The sequence below is a fragment of the Hyla sarda genome, chromosome 2, assembly GCF_029499605.1.
Source record: "Hyla sarda isolate aHylSar1 chromosome 2, aHylSar1.hap1, whole genome shotgun sequence".
Taxonomy (NCBI): Eukaryota; Metazoa; Chordata; class Amphibia; order Anura; family Hylidae; genus Hyla; species Hyla sarda.
The window spans coordinates 349,035,067-349,057,923 of record NC_079190.1 but is presented as its reverse complement, the minus strand read 5'-3'; the positions used below and the strand labels follow the sequence as shown (position 1 = coordinate 349,057,923).

At 48.0% G+C, this 22,857-nt stretch overlaps 1 protein-coding gene across 1 annotated transcript in view; it reads left to right on the top strand.

Annotated features, from left to right (window-relative positions):
- Positions 1-22,857, top strand: part of LOC130356558 (mitochondrial glutamate carrier 1-like) — a 71,920-nt gene that overhangs the window by 16,803 nt on the left and 32,260 nt on the right. The window contains exon 2 of the mRNA XM_056558255.1: positions 7,990-8,034. The gene's annotated coding sequence lies outside the window, so the exon portion shown is untranslated. The remainder of the gene's footprint in view (positions 1-7,989; positions 8,035-22,857) is intronic.

The window sequence follows — 22,857 nt, the reverse complement described above, 5'->3', positions numbered from 1 at the left end:
TAACTTTTTTATTTTACCGCGTATGGGTCGGCATGAGGGCTCATTTTTTGCACCGTGATCTGAAGTTTTTAGCGGTACCCTATTTGTGTGGATCAGACTTGTTGATCACTTTTTATTCATTTTTTCATGATATAAAAAATGACCAAAAATGCACTATTTTGGACTTTGGAAACTTTTTGCGCGTACGCCATTGACCGTGCGGTTTAATTAACTATATATTTTTATAAATCGGACATTTCCGCACGCAGCGATACCACATATGTTTATTTTTATTTACACTCTTTTTTTTTTTTTTTTTAAATGGGAAAAGGGGGGTGATTCAAACTTTTAATAGGGGAGGTGTTAAATGATCTTTATTCACTTTTATTTTTTTTTTCACTTTTTTTTTGCTATAGGGGACTATAGCACTGCACACACTGATCTTTTACATTGATCACTGGTTTCTCATAGGAAACCAGTGATAGATGATTCTGCCGCTTGACTGCTCATGCCTGGATCTCAGGCACTGAGCAGTCATTCGGCGATCGGACACCAGGAGGCAAGGTAGGAGACCCTCCTCGTGTCTAACAGCTGTTCGGGACGCCGCGGCGATCCCGAACAGCTCCCTGAGCTAACCGACATGGTTTCACTTTCACTTTAGACGCAGCGTTCAACTTCAACGGGGTGGCCCCGCGTTATAGAAAGGGAAAGGACTCATGATGTACCGGTACATCATGGGTCCTTAAGGGGTTAAGGACTCAGGGCGTATGGGTACGCCCTGCGTTCTTCCGGCCCCTGCCGCTCGCCGGGCAGGGACTGGACCGGGATGCCTGCTGATATCGTTCAGCAGGCATCCCGGCATATTGCCCAGGGGGGTCCTGAGGTCCCCCCATATTGGCGATCGCCGCAAATCGCGCGTCAATTCAGACCTGCGATTTGCGGTTATTCCGGGTCAAGCGGGTCTCTGGTGACCCGGGAAAAAAAATGGTGAATGGGGCTGTCCGGGACAGCCCCATTCACCTTTACTCAGCAGGAGTGAGGTGGCACGGGTGCCGCCTCACGATCACGTGATTGATCGGTCGGAACGACCGACCAATCACGGACCTGCTGGGTGGTGATCGGGACGTCGATCTGAATGGAGATCGGCCCCGGCGGGGCTCTCCTGCCTTGCCCTGGTCTGGTGGGGGTCCCCTCAGGATCGGTGGCGGCGACAGGAGCATCAGGATCGGTCCTGGCAGCAGGATACAGCGGCGGCAGGATACAGCAGGAGGTGAGGCCTGTTCACCTCCTGCTGTTGCTTAGCAACAACTCTCGGCATGTAAAGCCAAAGGGCATGCTGGGAGTTGTAGTTTTGCAACAGCTGGAGTTCCAACTACAACTCCCAGCATGCCCTTTGGTAGTCTGTGCATGCTGGGGGTTGTAGTTATGCAACAGCTGGAGGCGCATTTTTTTTCTATGAAAAAAGTGTGCATCCAGCTGTTGCATAACTACAACTCCCAGCATGCACAGACTACCAAAGGGTATGCTGGGAGTTGTAGCAGTGTGCCTCCATCTGTGGCAAAACTACAACTCTCATCATGCCCTTTGGCTGTCAGTGCATGCTGATTGTTGCAGTTGTTCAACAGCTGGAGACACATTGGTTGTGAAACAGAGTTTGTTACCTAACTCAGTGTTTTGCAACCAGTGTGCCTCCAGCTGTTGCAAAAATACATCTCCCAGCATGCACTGAGAGACTGTACATGCTGGGAGTTGTATTTTTGCAACAGCTGGAGGTTTGCGCGCCAGTGGGGTGTAAATGTTCACTGCACCCCTTAAGTTCTGTGAGGGGTGTAGTTTCCAAAATGGGGTTCACGTGTGGTGGGGTCCACTGTTCTGGCACCACGGGGGGCATTGTAAACGCACATGGCCTCCAACTTCTATGCCAACCAAATTCTCTCACCAAAAGCCCAATGGCGCTCTTCCTCTTCTGAGAATTGCAGTTCGACCGCAGAGCACTTCTATCCACATATGGGGTATTTCGATACTCAGAAGAAATTGGGTTACAAATTTTGGGAGGCTTTTTTCTCCAATTACCCCTTGTGAAAATGAAAAATTTGGGGTAACACCAGCATTTTAGTAAAAAAAAAATCAAATTTTTCATTTTCACGTCCAACTTTAGCAGAAATTTGTCAAGCACCTGTGAGATGGTTTTTTTTATTTTTTTTTTCCCGTATTAAAGATTTTATTGAAGTTTACAAGATAAACAAGACAAGATAAGATAAAGATAAACAAGTCATCCAGGGTTGTGAGCCAATACAGGTTAGGCAAACAAAATGCAAATATAATATGACTTGCAAGGTAGATAGGTAAGTTCCTCATAACGTATTACGAATGGAGTATGCCTACAGAGGTCCCCGACAAGCAGGAACGGCAATCAGAGCAGTATACCATATCATGACTCTTGCTAACGTTCGGAAGGATGGCAGGTAGTAACGTCTGTGGTTCAGAAACTACATAAGGCACTAGTATAACCAATATCTAACTTCTACATATCCCGTTTTCGGGACCTGCAGCGAACATAGGCATATAAAGAATAAAAAACTGCAGGAACAATAACCCATAAATTTGTGGGGTGGGGAAGGAAGAGGGGGGGGGGGGGAGTGAAGAAGTGTAGAAGAGGGAAAGAAAGTGTGAGAGGGAGAGAGGAGGAAGAGGAGAGGAGAAGGAGATCCAGAGAAAAAGAGGGAAACAAGAGAAAAGGAGAATTACCAGACAAGAGGGCTAGTGCATAGAGCTAGGACTACAGGTAATATGCTGCAATCACAGTACTAGTGGGCGAACTGACCTTCAGGAGAGACAAGCGGACTGGGTACACCTGTGAGATGTTAAGGCGCACTGTATGACTTGTTATGTTCCTTGAGGGGTGTAGTTTCCAAAATATTATGCCATGTGTTTTTTTTTTTTTGGGATGTTCTGGCACCAGAGGGGCTTCCGAAATGCGACATGCCCCCCAAAAACAATTTCAGCAAAATTTGCTTTCCAAAAGCCAAGACTTCTTCTCTTCTGAGCATTGTAGTGCGCCCACAGTGCACTTGACGTCCACACGTGGGGTATTTCCATACTCAGAAGAGATGGGATTTTGGGGGGCATTTTCTCCTATAACCCCTTGTAAAAATGTAAAATTTGGGGGGAAAAAACTGTATTTTAGTGAAAAAAATAAATTCATTTACATATCCGACTTTAACGAAAAGTCGTCAAACACCTGTGGGGTGTTAAGGCTCAGCGGACCCCTTGTTACGTTCCTTGGGGGGGTGTAGTTTCCAAAATAGTATGCCATGTGGGGGGGGGGGGGGGGGGGGTTCTTTCTGGCACCATAGTGGCTTCCTAAATGTGACATACCCCCCAAAAACCATTTCAGAAAAAAAAAAACTCGCTTTCCAAAATTCCATTGTCGCTCCTTCCCTTCTGAGCCCTCTACTGCGCCCGCCGAACATTTGACATACACATATGAGGTATTTCCTTACTCGAGAGAAATTGGGTTACAAATGTTGGGGGTCTTTTTCTCCTTTTACCCCTTGTAAAATTTCAAAAACTGGGTCTACAAGAACATGCGAGTGTAAAAAATGAAGATTTTGTATTTTCTCCTTCACCTTTCTGCTATTCCTGTGAAACACCTAAAGGGTTAACACACTTTCTGAATGTCATTTTGAATACTTTGGGGGGTGCAGTTTTTTATAATGAGGTAATTTATGGGGTATATCTAATAAGAAGACCCCTCAAATCCACTTCAAAACTTAACTGGTCCCTGAAAAATTCCGATTCTGAAAATTTTGTGGAAAATTGGAAAATTGATGCTGAACTTTGAAGCCCTCTGGTGTCTTCCAAAAGTAAAAACATGTCAACCTAATGATTCAAATATAAAGTAGACATATTGTATATGTGAATCAATATATAATTTATTTGCAATATTGATTTTCCTTACAAGCAGAGAGTTTCAAAGTTAGAAAAATGCAACATTTTCATGAAATTTGGGGATTTTTCACCAAGAAAGGATGCAAGTAACGATGAAAATTTACCAGCGTGTTAACCCCTTCCCGCTATTGGACGTATGCATACGTCCAGGCGAGCTACACGTTCGCGCAAATGGACGTATGCATACGTCCAAGCGATCTCCTGCTCTGCCGCGGGCAGCGCAGGAGATCGCCGGCGGGACTCAGCTGTCAATCGCAGCCGGAGTCCCACCGCAGCTGCCGGGGCCGCGATCGCGCCGGTCCCGGCAGCATTAACCTCATAGATGGCATCTATGGTGTTTGCAGGGGGAGCGCTCTCCCCCTGCCCACTTACGGTGGTGCCGCGATAAAATAAGGGGGATCGGGGGTGTCCAAGACACCCTCGATCCCCGTAAAGAGATAGGAGTGAGGTGGCGCCACCCCCTCCTATCCCTGCTATTGATCGGCGGAGCGACCGACCAATAGCAGACTGGGGGCGGGGGGGTTAAAGTTTGGTTCCCCCCGCTATGCCCACCCATCGGTGTCCGGGCACAGCGGGGGGAACCGTGTAGTGGCGGCGACAGTCACTTACCCGGCGTCGGAGCTCCAGATGACGGCGGTGGAGGTGAGTATGGCGGCGGCGTGTCCGGGAGTCTGTTGCCTAGCAACATCTGCAGGGCGACAGTTTGGAGAGTGGTCTCTAAACTGTGGCCCTCCAGATGTTGCAAAACTACAACTCCCACCTTGCCTTGACAGCTGTTTGCTGTGTTGGCATGCTGGGATTCACATGGGAGGGGGGCAAAACTACAACTCCCAGCATGCACTGACAGAACGTGCATGCTGGGAGTTGTAGTTTTGCAACAACTGGAGGCACACTGGTTGGAAAATACTGAGTTAGGTAATAGAACCTATTACCTAACTCGGTATTTCCCAACCAGTGTGCCTCCAGCTGTTGCAGAACTACAACTCTCAGCATGTACTGATTGCCAAAGGGAATGCTGGGAGATGTAGTTATGCAACAGCTGGAGGCACGCAAGAACAACTCCCAGCATGCCGAGACAGCCTTCTGCTGTTCCTAAATGCTGGGAGTTGTAGTTTTGCAAGATTTAGAGGGGTTCCGGCTGGAGATCACTGACAGTGGTCCCTAAACTGTATCCCTCCAGATGTTGCAAAACTACAAATCTCAGCATGCTAAGACAGCAAACTACAGTGAGTTCCCCGCTTCAAGCTTGAGCTGCGGCAAATTTTCCGCCGCAGCTCAAACTCCTAGCGGGAGACTCGGTGTACTCCGCCGTCAATGTGAATGTAGCCTAAAAACACTACGCTACACCAACACAAAATAAAGAGTAAAACACTACACATACACACATACACTAAACCAAGCATTTTTGGTAAAAAAAAAAAATGTTTTTTTTTTTTTACATATGCAAAAGTCGTGAAACACCTGTAGGGTATTAAGGTTCACTTTATCCCTTATTATGTTCCTCAAGGGGTCTAGTTTCCAAAATGGTATGCCATGTGTTTTATTTTTTGCTGTCCTGGCACCATAGGGCTTCCTAAACTCGACATGCCCCCCGAGCAAAATTTGCTCTCAAAAAGCCAAATATGACTCTTCTGAGCATTGTAATTCGCCCGTAGTGCACTTCAGGTCAACTTATGGGGTACCTCCATACATATTTTCTGCGATTAACCCTTGCAAAAATGTGAAATTTGGGGGGAAACACACATTTTAGTGAAATTTTTTTTTTTTTTTTTTACATATACAAAAGTCGTGAAACACCTGTGGGGTATTAAGGCTCACTTAATTCCTTGTTACGTTCCTCAAGGGGTCTAGTTTCCAAAATGGTATGCCATGTGGGTTATTTTTTTCTTTTTTTTCTGTTTTGGCACCATAGGGGCTTCCTAAATGCAACATGCCCCCCCAAAAACCATTTCAGAAAAACGTACTCTCCAAAATCCCCTTGTCGCTCCTTCGTTCCTGAGCCCTCTACTGCGCCCGCCGAACAATTTACATAGACATATGAGGTATGTGCTTACTCAAGAGAAATTGGGCTACAAATTCAAGTATAAATTTTATCCTTTTTTTTACTCCTTGTAAAAATTCAAAAATTGGGTCTACAAGAACATGCAAGTGTAAAAAATGAAGATTTTGAATTTTCTCCTTCACTTTGCTGCTTTTCCTGTGAAACACCTAAAGGGTTAAAACACTTACTGAATGTCCTTTTGAATACTTTGGGGGGTGCAGTTTTTATAATGGGGTCATTTATGGGGTATTTCTAATATGAAGACCCTTCAAATCCACTTCAAACCTGAACTGGTCCATGAAAAATAGCGAGTTTGAAAATTTTGTGAAAAATTGTAAAATTGCTGCTGAACTTTGAAGCCCTCTGATGTCTTCCAAAAGTAAAAACACATCAATTTTATGATGCAAACATAAAGTAGACATATTGTATATGTGAATAAAAAAAAAAAAAAAATTTGGGAATATACATTTTCCTTACAAGCAGAGAGCTTCAAATTTAGTGGTCCGAATTGAAAAAAAAAAGGGGCGAGTCCTTAAAGTGGTATTCCAGGAAAAAACTTTTTTATATATATCAACTGGCTCCAGAAAGTTAAACAGATTTGTAAATTACTTCTATTAAAAAATCTTAATCTTTTCAGTACTTATGAGCTTCTGAAGTTAAGGTTGTTCTTTTCTGTCTAAATCCTCTCTGATGACACCTGTCTCGGGAAACGCCCAGTTTAGAAGCAAATCCCCATAGCAAACCTCTTTTAAATTGGGCGTTTTCCGAGACAGGTGTCATCAGAGAGGATTTATACAGAAAAGAACAACCTTAACTTCAGAAGCTCATAAGTACTGAAAGGATTAAGATTTTTTAATAGAAGTAATTTACTAATCTGTTTAACTTTCTGGAGCCAGTTGATATATAAAAAAAAGTTTTCCTGGATAACCCCTTTAAGGTGAAAAAGGGCTCAGTCCTTAAAGGGTTAAAATTGTCATCTTCTGACCCCTATAACTTTTTTATTTTTCCACGTATGGGGATCTGTGAGGGCTCACTTTTTGTTTTGATGTGACTTTTGATCACTTTTTATTATTTTATGGTATATGAAGTGCACAATTTTGGACTTAAGTATTTTTTTACGTATATGCCATCGGCCATGCAGTTTAACTACCCTTATATTTTAATAGTTCGAAAATTTTTATTTTTTATAACATTATTTTATTTAAAAAATGGTAAATGGGGGGGGGGTGATGTAAACTTTTATTAGGGGAGTGCTTATTCACATTTTTTAATTACACTTTTAATTATTATTATTTTTATTTTTTTTGCCCTCATAGGGGGCTATACCATGCAATTTTTTGATTGCATATGCTAATCAATGTTATGCCATAGCATAGCATTGATCAGTGTTATCAGTGCTCTGCTGCTACAGCCTGCATTGCAGGCTTGGAGCAATAGAACACCGATTGGATGCTAAGGAGGCAGATAAGGGCCCTCCTGCCATCCTCTCAGCTGATCGGGACAACACGATTTTGTCACGATAGTCCCAGGAGGAGTCTAAAGGGTTAATGCCGGGCATCGGCCCAATCGGCGGTGCCCGGCATTAACCCTGGGTCCAGCATTAACCCTGGGTCCTGGCTTCTCATAGCAGTCGGTATCCACCGGGTTTAAAGCGTTCTCCTTGTCAAAACGCTTTAAATGCTGGTAATGGGACCAGGGCATACAGGTACGCCCTGCGTCCTTAACGGCTTAAACAGAACCACACCTGTCCTTGAGTTGTGTGTAGTGTTGCAACTTGGCTCCATTAATTTCAATGGAACTGAGCTGCATAACTGAAGGATAGATGTGCTGCAGTTTTCAGAAGAGGTTAGCCCTGTTTTTTTATCCTGGATAACCCATTTTAAATGCCCCATGGTTTTGTCTGCTTTATAAATGCAGTAACTGGGTTAGTATGTTCAGGAGCTGGTTGGTCAGCAGTACCTTGATCTACAGCTAGCAATCTGAACAAAAATATTAATAATTATATATATTTTTTCTAGGCCTGTTTAGAAGACTATTGAAACCTGACACCTAAACATCTACTGGTAAGAAATAGTATGCTAACTAGTATACTGTAGGTATGACCCATTGTAATAGTCCTCTTGCAGTTTTTTACTGTGCCCAAACTGTATCCTGGCTTTTTATTTCCTATTTGTTTTCATAAATATGTGAATGCTGAAATATGTGCTTTCATTTGCTGTTGGTGTTGAGAGCATCAGTCATATTTCAGTACTTTTCTGTGTATACATATGATTTTACAGGATAATGAAATCATTAATTATCTCCCGCAGCAGCTTTATAGTACAGCTCCCTAACTGGCTGACTGAAGCATGAATTGGCAGATGCTGAGTCACAGTCTGGATGAGCTGTCGCTTGGTTTGGCAATGGCTCCTTTACAGAATGATGTAACTTTTCCAACATCATAAGCTGTGAATGAATAGATTGTATGCTAAAGTAGATGCGATCTGAATAGCATGGCAAACTTTAGAATGTTCTTCTAGTGTGTAGATATGTATATAAGCTGTCATCCTTGTTATGGTATGTGCCTTCTGGAGATATGATTTTATTTCATGATAGCCTTCCACATTGAAATCTGGCACGGAGAGTCCGCTGCAGCAGAGTCCCATTGAATTCAATGGGATTTTGCTTTGCTGTGCACACAATTTCCATGCCAGAAATTCCATTTTCCGTGTCCGCACAAAGAGTGAACACGTTCATTTTTTGTTCGAAGTCTGCACGAAATGCACAGCTGTCTATGAGACTGCACATTCCTGTGCAGCCCTAGCGCCGGCATCGCAGTGTCCGGGATGTCCGCACAGAGATTCTCCTTGTGGACATTCCGGCGTGTGAACATAGCCTTCGGAATTTGGGCAGTTCTCTTTAGCTACACCCAATAGTCAACTGACTGGGGGAAGGTGTGGTTTCGAAAGTTGGTGTTCTCGTGTATCTCAAATTCTCCAAAAGAGATGCATCGAGGGGACGTGTTGACCTCCGCTCGTTGCTTGAGGACAGCTGGTGCGCTGTGCAGGAGATTGCGGATTCCTCTATCCTTTGGATAGGGGATAAGTTTTTCTACATGGGACTACCCCTTTAATACACTGCTCAAAAATATAAAGGGAACTCTAAGAAAACACATCCTAGATCTGAATGAATGAACTAATCTTATGAAATATTTTCTCTTTACATAGTTGAATGTGCTGACAAGAAAATCACACAAAAATTATCAATGGAAATCAAATTTATCAACCCATGGAGGTCTGGATATGGAGTCACACTCAAAATCAAACCATACTACAGGCTGATCCAGCTTTGATGTAATGTCCTTTAAAATGGTGCTGGGCGGTATACTGGTTCATACCGAATACCAAATTTTTTTACCTGTACGATATGAAGTTTTCCCATACTGCAATACTGGTTGGGCCTCTCAACCCCCCCCCCCCCCCCTCGAATGAATGAATTATCATCTTCTCCCTCCCCCCCCCCCCCCCCCCCCAAATGAATTATCAGCCCAGCACTTCGCTGTCCTCCACATCGGGAAACTAATCGTATGTCACCTGCAAGCGCCGCTCACTTCGTCCTCCTGTGAGTTGTGGGCCGCCAATGCTGGAAATCTGCATATTCCTTGTGCCCGGGCTGCAAAAATAAACAAAGTAAACTTTAACTTACCTTCCTACGTTCCCCCGTTGCTACGTAACGGCCTCATGCTGGGGATGGGAACATCACAGAGCCGTCAGCCTATCACGGCCGCATTGATGTCCCGCCTCAGCCGGTGATAGGCTGAGCGCACTGTCATGTAAGAAGCCGGCCGGCTCCTTACATGACAGTGCGCTCAGCCTATTACCGGCTGAGGCAGGACATCGTTGCGGCCGGTGATAGGCTGATGGCTCTGTGACGTCCCCATCCCCAGCGTGAGGCCGTTACCGGGGGAACGTAGGAAGGTGAGTTAAAGTTTACTTTTTGCAGCCCAGGCACAGGAATATTTTATACAGTACAGATTTCCAGTGCCGGCAGCCCGCAACTCACAGGAGGAGAGTGGTGCTTGCTGGTAACATGATTAGTTCCCCGATGTGGGGAACAGCGCAGTGCTGGGCTAATAAACCGGGGGGCGGGGGGTTAGTGAAGCAGCGCACACGGGTCACATAATGGTGGGGGAGGAAATACCGTGGAACCGCCATAACTTACAAAAATACAGTGATACACATTTTTGGTCATACCGCCCAGCTCTATCTTAAAACAAGTCAAAATGAGGCTCAGTAGTGTGTGTGGCCTCCATGGGCCCATATGACCTCCCTACAATGCCTGGGCATGCTCCTGATGAGGTGGCGGATGGTCTCCTGAGGGATGTCCTCCCAGACCTGGACTAAAGCATCCGCCAACTCCTGAACAGTCTGTGGTGCAACGTGGCATTGGTGGATGGAGCGAGACATGATGTCCCAGATGTGCTAAATCGGATTCAGGTCTGGGGAACTGGCAGGCCAGTCCATAGCATCAATGCCTTTTTCTCATTCAGCTCCATTGGGGGACACAGGAACCGTGGGTATATCTTGCTGCCACTAGGAGGCTGACACCAGGCATACAAAAAAAGAAGTTGGCCCCTCCCAGCAGGGTATACCCCACCTCCTGCCTTAGAGACACTCAGTTTTAGCTTAGTGTCATAGGAGGCAACACGGGCCTGGATTGCTCCAGGTCTGGTCTTTTTTTTATTTTCTAGTGATAGTGTTTAGAATTTCTCTTTTTTATTTTTCTAGGTAGGGGCGACGGGAGCATGGCGCTGCCTGTTTCCCCGCATGCGACTGAAGGGCACGGTTCCATAGAGTATGGTCCATTAACCCTTCCTCGCCACCGGCCAGCACCAGGTTTGTACTTTTTGTCCGGGTCGCCTATTGCCTCTGCTCGCCCCGCTTTCTGAAGCCTGGCATGAGGCAGCAGGCTTAGTCTGGTGAAGATTTCTGGGGGCAGAACTTCTTGGAGGTAAGTATACCTCCATAATCAGGTGAGTTCCCTACAGCCTTCTCTCCCCTCCCCCCCCCCTTACTAGGGCTCCCTCAGGGGTTACAAAGGGGGTGACTTTATTCAGTTTGGGGGGACCAGATATTTGGGGGCACTGGCTGCAACCTTGGGGGCACTGGCTGCAACTTTTACTGTGGGCTGCAGCCCCCACACATAGTGGGGCAGCTGCCGGCCCTCCGGACGATCTCTGCTGCAGTATGTGTGTCTATCCGGCAGCCGTCCCTGCACTGGAGTCGGCTGCCGGCTCCTAGTTCGGGGCGGCGCGCTCGGCCATGGCCAGGCCGCTAATTTAGCCCCCTGCCTCGGCCTGCTCCCAGCAGAGTGTCGTCCCGCCGCGGGTTGCTTTTTGCAGTCTGTTTAGGCAGCCGTCCCCAAGGGGGGAGACTGCTGCGAACTTCCCTATCGGGGCAGTATTCAGCCGGGAGCCAGGCGCTTCTTTCACTGCTAGCCCCGATCCCGGCCGCGTGTAGCTCCGCCCCGCGGGCGGTCTTGCACATTATTTCCCCGCAGCCGTCCCCGCTGAGGGAGATGGCTGCCAGCTTCACAGTTAACAGGGCGGTTTTCAACCGGGAACCAGGCCGCCACTTTAGGCCGCGGCTTTGGCCTGGTCCCGGTCCGGTGTAGCTCCGCCCACTTTGCGCTCTCTGAGTGCCCAATCAATTCAGCGCCGGCACGGGGAAGGCTGGTGCAGCCTATCAGGTGGCAGCGCGGGCTCCCCAGGCTGCCTCAGCCTCTCCCGTGCTACCACGCGCACTGTACTCCTCCCCTCAAGTCACGTGACTCAGGAAGCCCAAGTATCTTCCTGTTCCAGCGCCGTTCTTCAGACGCTGCTGCACGCTGCTCCTGTGGGTCTTCCATCCCTGTTTCCAGCCGGCTGTCCTTTGTTCAGAAGGTGTGGGGACGTCATCCAGGAACCTGGGTGAGATAATTCCAGTTCTTCTGTTACTAATTGGCTGCGCTTGGCAATGTCTATCCCCAGCTTTGAACCTTCCCTCAGACAGGCGGCCCCTGCTTTAGTCACGTACTATGCTTATACAGGGTGTAAGGTTACATTTTCGGGGGGTTCGGCTGTACCCACTTGTCCTGCCTGCTCTTCCTCACGCCGTTCTACTGCTGCCCTAGATGCTCCTTCAGGGTCTGTGGCCCCTGAACCGACCCCCGGTTTGGGTGTCTTCCCTCTCCCAGACTATCTCAGATCTGACGCAGGCTTCCAAGGAGGTGGCTAAAGCCTTAAGGCAGTCTTCCCTGTGTCCCCCTCGGGAAGCTAGTTCGGCGTCTTCGGACCGTCGACGCTCCCATGGACGTCCATGGGTTGCTTATCCAAACTCATCTCCTGATAGCAGGCGCTGCTCGTGCTCCAGATCTCCCGCTCCTAGGCGGCGTTCCTCGAACCGCCATTCTAGATCCCGCTCACCCAGATCAGGAGCCTCCACTAACCGTTCCTGATCTCCGGGTGAATTGGCGGACACAGAACCTCATTCGGATTCTGAAGAGCTGTCCTCCATGTCTGACTTGGTGGATGGCTTGGTGTCTGCAGTCAGGGATACTTTCCATCTACAGGACCCTGCTCCTGAGGTGTCCTTTGCCCACACTCCTCGTTCTCCTAAGTATTTCCATCCTCATAAGGAGTTTGATGTAATTCTGGAGACCGCCTGGAAGCTTCCGGAGAAGCACTTCCAAGGCACTAAAAGGTTAAAGACTCTGTGTCCATTCCCTCAAGACCTTATTTCTAAATGGACTGTTCCACCATCTGTGGACCCCAGTCTCCCGTTTGTCCAAATCCACCACTCTACCGTTGGCGGATGCTGTTTCCTTTAAGGATTCCGCGGACAAGCGGGTCGAGAATTTGGCCAAATATGCTTTTGAAGCAGTGGGATCCTCCCTGCTTCCGGCATTTTCTTCCACTTGGGGGGCGAAGGCCTTAGCAGTGTGGGCTTCTCAGCTCCGCCAAGGTCTGTTATCCAGGGGCCCCCCTGGACGCTCTGGCTGAAATTGCTCGTCAGGTGTCAGATGCAGGCGAATATTAATGCCAGGTTTCGTTGGAGTCTGCTCGCTGTGCGGCTGTCACGTCTGGCAACCTGGTCGCCATTCGTCGCTCCATGTGGCTCAAAGCTTGGAACGCCGCTTCGGCTTCCAAGAAATCTCTGACGGCTATGGCCTTTACTGGCGGTCGCCTTTTTGGAAAGCGGCTAGACCACATCATCTTTGAGGCTACAGGTGGTAAGAGTTCTTTGCTTCCCCAGAACAAAGCTCGCCGCACTGCGGCTCGTGGGGGTTTTCGTAAGTCAACCTCCTTTCGGTCCTTTATCCCCTTGGGTCAGGGGCGCCAGGAAAAATAGAGCCCTTCTCAGGGTAGGCAGGGCCCGTCCTTCAAACTTCTCTCCTCCTGGAAGCAGGATAATCGCTCCAACTGATTTCCCGCTAAATCAGGAACCCATAAACCTGCCTTGACCTGAAGGGGCGCCCCCACCTGGGACTCCGTCTCGGGTGGGCGGTCGCTTACTTCTTTTTCGGGACGTCTGGTTGGCACAAGTCCAGGACTCATGGGTTCGGGACGTCATCTCCGACGGTTACCGAATAGAGTTTGCTTCTTTTCCCCGGGATCGTTTTTTTTCTATCCCGGCCTCCTCGTTCACCTGCTCTGGTCGCAGGTTTTCATTCTGCAATTCGCACTCTGCTGCAGCAGTGTGTTATTGTGCCCGTTCCACCTCAAGACCGTTTCAGTGGTTTCTATTCCAACCTCTTCGTGGTGCCCAAAAAAGGAGGATTCAGTCCGTCCGATTTTGGACCTGAAACTCCTCAACAGGCATCTTCACCACTTCCGTATGGAGTCGCTACGGTCGATTGTGGCATCCATGGATCAGGACGAATTCCTGTCTTCAGTGGACATTCGAGATGCGTATCTTCACATCCCGATTTTTTTTCCTCCTCATCAATGTTCTCTAAGCTTTGCCATTCCCCAGGGTCACTTTCAATTTGTGGCTCTGCCCTTCGGCCTGGCCACTGCCCCCCGGGTTTTTACCAAGGTCCTGGCAGCTGTCATGGCCATTCTCAGGGGGGGGGTCTGTCCTTCCTTACCTGGACGACCTGCTTATCAAGGCCCCGTCCCGGGTCCAGAACGAGGAGAGTCTCCACATCACCCTGCTGACCCTAACCAGTTTCGGGTGGCTGATCAACGAGGAGAAATCCAACCTTTCTCCCTCCCGGTCTCTGGCCTTTCTGGGACTCAGGTTCGATACGGCGAGCGCGTGCATCATCCTCCCTCCGGACAAGCGGATTGCTCTGCTGTTAGGAGTTCGTCACATGAGACGCCCGCATCCAGTGTCCATTCGTGCATGCATGGCAGTGCTGGGCAGAATGGTGGCGGCCATAACGGCGGTTCCGTTTGCACAGTTCCGTTGCCGTCCGCTTTAGTGGGCTATTCTGTCTCTGTGGGACGGATCCCCCCCCTGTCCTTGGATCATCGGATCCGTCTGCCCACCCCAGCTCGCCAGTCGCTTTGGTGGCTCCACTCTACCCTCCTTCAGAGCGGCCGCTCGTTTCTACCGTTGAACTGGCTGGTTCTTACAACGGATGCGAGCCTCCTCTGTTGGGGGGGTGTCCTGCTGGACCGGACGGTCCAGGGACGGTGGTCACCTTGGGAAGCCAGGCTTCCTATCAATGTCCTGGAGATCCGGATGATATTCCTTTGTCTCCGACACTGGTAGTCTCTTCTTTGGGGTCGCTCGGTTCGCATTCAGTCAGACAATGCCACGGCTGTGGCGTACCTCAACCACAAAGGGGGCACTTGCAGCAGTGCCGCCATGACCGAGGTGTCCAAGATTTTGAACTGGGCGGAACACATGGTTCCCTCCATATCAGCGATCCACATTCTGGGGGTGGAAAATTGTGAGGCGGACTTTCTAAGTCGCTCCGATCCCGGTGAGTGGTCCCTTCACCCGGAGGTGTTCGAGTGCATCTGCCGCCGCTGGGGGATTCCGGACGTGGACCTCTTTGCGTCCCACCTAAACCGGCAGGTTCCAAACTTCGTAGCAAAGTCCAGAGATCCTCTGGCCGCGGACGCCCTCGTCATTCCCTGGTCTCGGTTCACTCTCCCATATCTGTTTCCACCGATTCCCCTCCTTCCCCGAGTGCTCAGGAAACTCAAGGCGGAAGGCGTACCGGCCATCCTAGTGGCCCCGCCGATCTTGGTACGCCGATGTGGTTCGGCTCGTGGCGGACGTTCCCTCCCGCCTGCCAGATCGCCTCGATCTTCTGTCTCGGGGTCCTCTTTGCCACCCCAATTCACAGCCGCTGCGTTTGACGGCATGGCGGTTGAAACCGCGGTATTGAAGGCTCGCGGTTTCTCATCTAGGGTTATTCGCACTATGCTCAAGGCGTTTAAGCCATCCTCGGCTAGGGTCTACCATAGGACCTGGCGGGCTTATTTTCAGTAGTGTGAGGCCCGCTTTCTTTCCCCAGTTCAGTTTTCTCTGCCGAACCTTCTGGCGTTTCTGCAGTCGGGTCTTGAGATGCGCCTGGCTCTTAGTTCCCTCAAGGGTCAAGTGTCGACGCTGTCTATTCTTTTTCACCGGCCTCTGGCTTCTGTCTCATCGGTTTGCACCTTCCTCCAAGGAGTAGCTCATGAGGTTCCTCCCTATAGGTCTCCTACTCCGCCTTGGTACTTAAATTTGGTCCTGAGTGCCTTGCAATCCGTTTCGTTTAAGCCTATCTGAGATATTTCTCTCCGTTTCCTTTCCTGGAAGGTCGCCTTTTTGGTAGCTGTGACCTCGATCCGTCGGGTGTCGGAGTTGGCAGCTCTTTCTTGTCAACCTCCCTTCCTGATTCTTCATCAGGACAAGGCAGTACTTCGGCCGGTTCTTTCATTTCAACCGAAGGTGGTTTCGTCCTTTCATCTGAACGAGGATATCGTTCTTCCTTCCTTCTGCCCTGCTCCATCTCATCCTAAAGAGCGTTCTCTTCACAACCTGGATGTGGTACGGGCTTTACGAGTTTACCTCAAGGCCACCTTCTTTCCGACGGTCTGAGTCGCTGTTTGTCCTTCCGGAGGGCTGACGCAAGGGTTTGCCGGCTTCTAAGGCCACCATCTCCAGATGGATCCGGTCCGCCATTTCTGAAGCATACCGTTCCAAGGGGAAGGATCCTCCCTTCCGGGTTACGGCTCACTCCACTCGCTCTGTGGGGGCCTCTTGGGCGGTCTTTAACAGGGCTTCGGCCTTACAGGTGTGTAAGGCGTATACTTGGTCTTCGGTGCACACATTCACCAAGTTTTACCAAGTACACACTTCGGCATCCGCCGACGCCTCTTTCGGGCGTAAGGTTTTGCAGGCAGCGGTGGCTCTGCCGTCCGCTTGATTCTGGGTTAGATGGTTTTCCTACCCCCGGGGACTGCTTTCGTATGTCCCACGGTTCCTGTGTCCCCCAATGGAGCTGAATGAGAAAAGGAGATTTTTTACACTTACCGTAAAATCTTTTTCTCAGAAGCTCCATTGGGGGACACAGCTCCCACCCTGTGTTGGTTAGTTGTGATCTGAGAGTTGGTCGCCTGTCAGTTGGTTGTTTCGTTATTTTGACTGTGCGCCCTCTAGACTTTGTATTTTTTTCGGTTCCTCCTATTGCTTTGGGACTAAAACGGAGTGTCTCTAAGGTAGGAGGTGGGGTATACCCTGCTGGGAGGGGCCGACTTTTTTTTTTGTATGCCTAGTGTCAGTCTCCTAGTGGCAGCAAGATATACCCACGGTTCCTGTGTTCCCCAATGGAGCTTCTGAGAAAAAGATTTTACGGTAAGTGTAAAAAATCTCCTTTTTTTCTTGCAGAAACTGTTAACATACTCCAGCCACATGAGGTCTAGCATTGTCTTGCATTAGGAGGAACACAGGGCCAACCGCACCAGCATATGATCTCACAAGGGGTCTGAGGCTCTCATCTCGGTACCTAATGGCAGTCAGGCAACCTCTGGCAGGCACATGGAGGGCTGTGCACCCCCCTAAAGAAATGCCACCCCACACCATTACTGACCCACCGCCAAACCCGTCTTGCTGGAGGATGTTGCAGGCAGCAGAATGTTCTCCACGCTGTCTCCAGACTCTGTCACATGTGCTCAGTGTGAACCTGCTTTCATCTGTTAAGAGCACAGGGCACCAGTGGCAAATTTACCAATCTTGGTGTTCTCCGGCAAATGCCAAACGTCATGCACGGTGTTGGGCTGTAAGCACAACCCCCACCTGTGGACGCCGGGCCTCATACCACCCTCATGGAGTCTGTTTCTGACTGTTTGAGTGGACACATGCACATTTGTGGCCTGCTGGTGGTTATTTTGCAGGGTTCTGGCAGTGCTCCTCCTACTCCTCCTTGCACAAAGGCAGAGGTAGTGGTCCTGCTGCTGGGTTTTTGCCCTCCTACTGCCTCCTCCACATCCTCTGATCTACTGGCCTGTCTCCTGGTAGCGCCTCCATGCTCTGGACACTACGCTGAAAGACAGAGCAAACCTTCTTGCCACAGCTCACATTGATGTGCCATCCTGCATGAGCTGCACTACCTGAGCCACTTGTGTGGGTTCCGTCTCATGCTACCACTAGAGTGAAAGCACCGCCAGCATTCAAAAGTGACCAAAACATCAGCCAGGAAGCATAGGAACTGAGAAGTGGTCTGTGGTCACCACCTGCAGAACCACTCCTTTATTGGGGGTGTCTTGCTAATTGCCTGTCGTTTCCACCTGTTGTCTGTTCCATTTGCACAACAGCATGTGAAATTGATTGTCAATCAGTGTTGCTTCCTGAGTGGACAGTGTGATTGACTAGGAGTTACATTTTGTTTAAGTGTTCCCTTTATTTTTTTAAGCAGTGTATAGATGTGTTTTTGTTGCATTTTTTTCAGTGGTCTTTTTCTCATTACATGTCATGTGATTTAGAGTATCTGTCATCAACTAAACTTTCCCTGATCCCCCTCCCCATCTGTCCCTTACTCTAACTATGCCTATCCCTGTGTTTATTGAGGTTTAAAACGCCGTGGAAATACCTTTTTTTATCCCTCTTCATTAGCTCAGGAGCACTGTCTTTCTGAGGGGTGGAAGGAGGCAGGTCCCGGCAGGCATGATGTCACATGAAGCCTGGCCGGGACTCTGCTTCTGCCAGTCTTCCTGTATGCTGCTCTCCCTCTGCAGCAGTGTTTCCCAACCAGGGTACCTTCAACTGTTGCAAAACTACAACTCCCAGCATGCCCAGACAGCCAACATATTAAAAGTTTTTGTTGATGACAGGTACTCTTTAAGGATTTCTATTAAAGAATTTGAAAAAATGCAACACACATATGCACATAATTCTTTTTGCATTGTAGGCATAGTTTTATAGTTTTAGATTTCTCTGTTGACTTATAGTTAGTGTTACTGTCATTTAAAATAAACTTTTGACATGTTGACCAGGCATGTTAAGTTGTAGATTGCATTGAGTCTGCTGAGACCCGCTGCGATTGTGAGTTATTAGCTGAGGAAGCGGGTGGCATTGCGCTCCACTCCCTGGTGGATAAAGCCGTTCATTTTCTGCATAAACTTCTATACAGAGATCCTTTAAATTTAGTATCTTGACAATTTCTGAGGGGGAAAAAAAACTATGGCTGAATGCAATAAAAAAATAATTGGTCCAAACAAAACGTTTACTAGAAAAGCCTACGTTTAATGCTGCTTTTCTGGTCCACTGAATGATACTTTAAATGGATTGTTATATGCCATTGTTTTCATGGCGTTTTTGTGACGCCTAAGCTTCATTTGGGCTCGCATGCACTTTTCACTTCTTCCTATTCATAGTGGATTTTGCAGAAATTCCATTCATTGATATGGTATTAGGACAGGGACACGCAAACAGTTCTCTCTGATTAAACCAATTCAATTTGATTAGCCATACAAATGTAATACACTATCTCAGTGTTTCCCAAGCACGATCACAGTTGATATAATTGTGGTGATGTCTGATGCACTGACCATAATGATATCTGCTGTTAAACACTAAGGAAATCTTAAAGACATGAACTGTTGGAGGGCCGTGAAGACCATGCTTGGGGCCCTCATAGGGAAGATTTATCAAAACGTCACCAGTTGCCCTTAGCAACCAATAAGATTTCTTCTTTCATTCTTGAAAAGGCTTCTGAAAAATAAAAAAGCAGGCAGATTTTTCCTGTTTTCTATTTCACGATCTGTATAGAACACTTTGGATCCTCATAGACAATAGGTGATTGTCACTTCTCACCTTCTTTCCCTATCTGCACGCGATGAGGCCCTCTGTTTGAATCCAACCAAGGGTGACATCTGCATGAAGTTTGTATATACTTCCAGTACTTGTATGTGTTACTTCAGATACTATGGTTACTTCAGATACTATGGTTTCTGATTACCGCCCTGTAGTCGCCGGTAATCAGTCCCAGAGCGAACACGCTCCGGGCACTGATTACAAACGGGGTGCCGCGTGCATGATCCCGGGGGTCCCCAGCGGCGGGACTCCCGCAATCAGGCATCTTATCCCCTATCATTTGGATAGGGGATAAGATGTCTAAGCACCGGTGTACCCCTTTAACCTCTTAAGGACCAAGCCCATTTTGACCTTAACCCCTTAAGGACGCAGCCCATTTGGGCCTTAAGGACGCAGAAAATTTTATTTTTAAGTTTTCATTTTTTCCTCCTCGCCTTCAAAAAATCACAACTCTTTTTTATATTTTCATCCACAGACTAGTATGAGGGCTTGTTTTTTGCGCGACCAGTTGTCCGTTGTAATGCCATCACTCACTTTACCATAAAATGTATGGTGCAACCAAAAAAATACTATTTGTGTGGGGAAATTAAAAAGAAAACCGCAATTTTGCTAATTTTGGAAGGTTTCGTTTTCACGCCGTGCAATTTATGGTAAAAGTGACATGTGTTCTTTATTCTTTGGGTCAATACTGTTAAAATGATACCTGTGATAACCTACTTTTCTATTACTGTTGCGCTTAAAAAATAATCACAAACTTTTTCACCAAATTAGTACGTTTAAGATCCCCCCCCCCCCCACCTATAACCTTTTCATTTTTCCGTATAAGCGGCAGTATGAGGGCAAATTTTTTGCGCCGTGATCTGTACTTTTTATTAATACCATATTTGCTTATATAAAACTTTTAATACATTTTTTATAAAATTTTTTGGGAATAAAATGTTATTTAAAAAAGCGGCTATTTTGGCAAAAAAAATTTTTACGTTCACGCCGTTCATCGTAAGGTATCATTAACATTTTATTTTAATAGATCAGATATTTACGCACGCGGTGATACCAAATATGTACCGTATTTATCGGCGTATAAAACGCACTTTTTAAGCTAAAATTTTTAGCCTAAAGTCTATGTGCATGTTATACGCCGATAAGCCGCTGCAGTTCAATGATTTAAAGCGGGCGCTTTAAATCAATGAACTGCAGCGGCTTTGCAGGTGCAGAGACAGCCAGCGCTGCCGGCTTCTCTGCCCCTGCCTGCCCTGGGGTCTAGAGCACTGCTGCCGGCCCTTCTCTCCCACTGGCTATCGGCGCCGCTGCCCGTTCTCTCCCCCTGACTATCGGTGCCGGCGCCCCATTGCTGGCGCCGATAGCCAGGGGGAGCGAAGCGGTGCCGGCAATGGGGCAGCGGTGCCGACAGACAGGGGGAGAGAAGGGGCAGCGGCACCCATTGCCGGCGCCGCTGCCCCGTTGCCTCCCCCCATCCCCGGTTGCATAATTACCTGTTGCCGGGGTCGGGTCCGCGCTGCTTCAGGCCTCCGGTGTGCATCCCCTGCGTCGTTGCTATGCGCTGCATGGCGCATGACGTCAGTGCGCAGTGCAGTGCATAGCATCGACGCAGGGGACGCACACCGGAGGGCTGAAGCAGCACGGACCCGCAGGAAGGCAGATCAGAGCGGAAGACAGCGGAGGCAGGTGAGGGGGACCTCTTGCTGTCGTGCTGGATGATCGGATCGCCGCGGGTGATCCCATCATCCAATTAAGTGACCGCGATGCTGCAGATGCCGTGATCGGTATTGATCACGGCATCTGAGGGGTTAATGGCGGACATCCGCGGGATCGCGGATGTCCGCCATTACTGGCGGGTCTCTGGCTGTGATCAACAGCCGGGACCTGCCGCGCATGATCCGGGCATCGCTCCGATGCCCGCGGTTATGCTTAGGGCGTAAATGTACGTCCTGGTGCGTTAAGTACCGCATCACCAGGACATACATTTACGTCCTTCATCGTTAAGGACCAGGCCAATTTTATTTTTGCATTTTCATTTTTTCCTCCTCTCCTTCTAAAAATCTTAACTTTTATAATTTCATCCACAGACTAGTATGAGGGCTTGTTTTTAGCACGACCAGTTGTTCTTTGTAATGACATCACTCATTTTACTATAAAATGTATGATGCAACCAATCAAATACTATTTGTGTGGGGAAATTAAAAAGAAAACTGCAATTTAGCAAATTTTGGAATGTTTCGTTTTCACGGCGTACAAGTTATGGTAAAAATGACGTTCTCTTTATTCTGTGGGTCAATACAGTTAAAATGATACCCATGATTACATACTTTTCTATTATTGTTGCTTAAAAAAAAAATCGCAAACTTTTTAACCAAATGAGTATGTTTAAAATCCTTCTATTTTGACGACCTATAACTTTTTTTCATTTTTCCATATAAGCAGCGGTATGAGGGCAAATTTGTTGCGCCGTGATCTGTACTTTTCTCGGTCGTATCATTGGGGGACACAGAGACCGTGGGTATTATGCTGCTGCCACTAGGAGGCTGACACTAGGCAAAAAAGAAGTTGGCTCCTCCCAGCAGTATATACCCGCCCACAGGCACTGAGCTGATTAGTTTTTGCTTAGTGTCTGTAGGAAGCAGACACAGGTCTGGAGTTCTCTACAGACCTGGTCTTTTCTCTTTTTAATATTTTCTAGCTAGGGCTGTATAGTTTGAGTTTTTTCCTTTATTTTTCTAGGTTGAGCGACAGGAGCATGGCACTACCTGATCGCCCACAAGGGGCACGGTGCATAGATTATGGCCCATCAACCCCTTCTTGTCCCCCCCGGTAACCGCCATCGCCATCTTTGCCCCGCTCTGCCCGGACTTGCAGAGTGGGGATCTCAACTTTGACCCCCTGCCCTGCGATTCGCCGATCAGCCAATTGCAGGGCATAGGAGGAGCTGGCAACCCTGCCATCTTGCTCCTATACTTTAGGATGATCGGAGCTGTCTCTGAAAGCTCCGATCATCCATATTTTCCGGGCCATCGGGTTACCAGAGACCCGATCAGCCCGGAAAAGCCGTGATTCGCTGGTCAGAATTGACTGGCTAATCACGGCGATCGCTGAAAAGAGGGGGGGGGGGGGTCCCCTGGGCGATATGCCGGGATGGCTGCTGATAGATATCAGAAGTCATCCCGTTCCGATCACCGTGTCCGGAGACACGGTCATACAGGAAAGCTGCTCCATAAATGTACGGCACTATGCGTGAAGTACTTCTTAGCAGTGCCCTACATTTACGGCGCTCGTCCTTAAGGGGTTAAGGTGAACATTGAGTCCTTAAGGGATTAATATATTGGATAGATTACATCCTGTCTATAAACTGCTATAGAACGGGTAGGGGTGGGGGGATGGGGGAGAGGAGGAGATAGTTAGTTAGTTTTAGAGAGATTAGAGGAAGAAACTGGTGAATTATGCCAGATAGAAGTTATTTAATGCCCAGAAATATTGCTATTCCCTATGTACACACACATCCAGTTAGTGACCATTTAAATTGAACAATTAAGATAGGTTTATATATTATAACAAGGCCTAAATAAAGGCCAGGGAGGTGTTTGCTTTATTTTTGTGATTTAA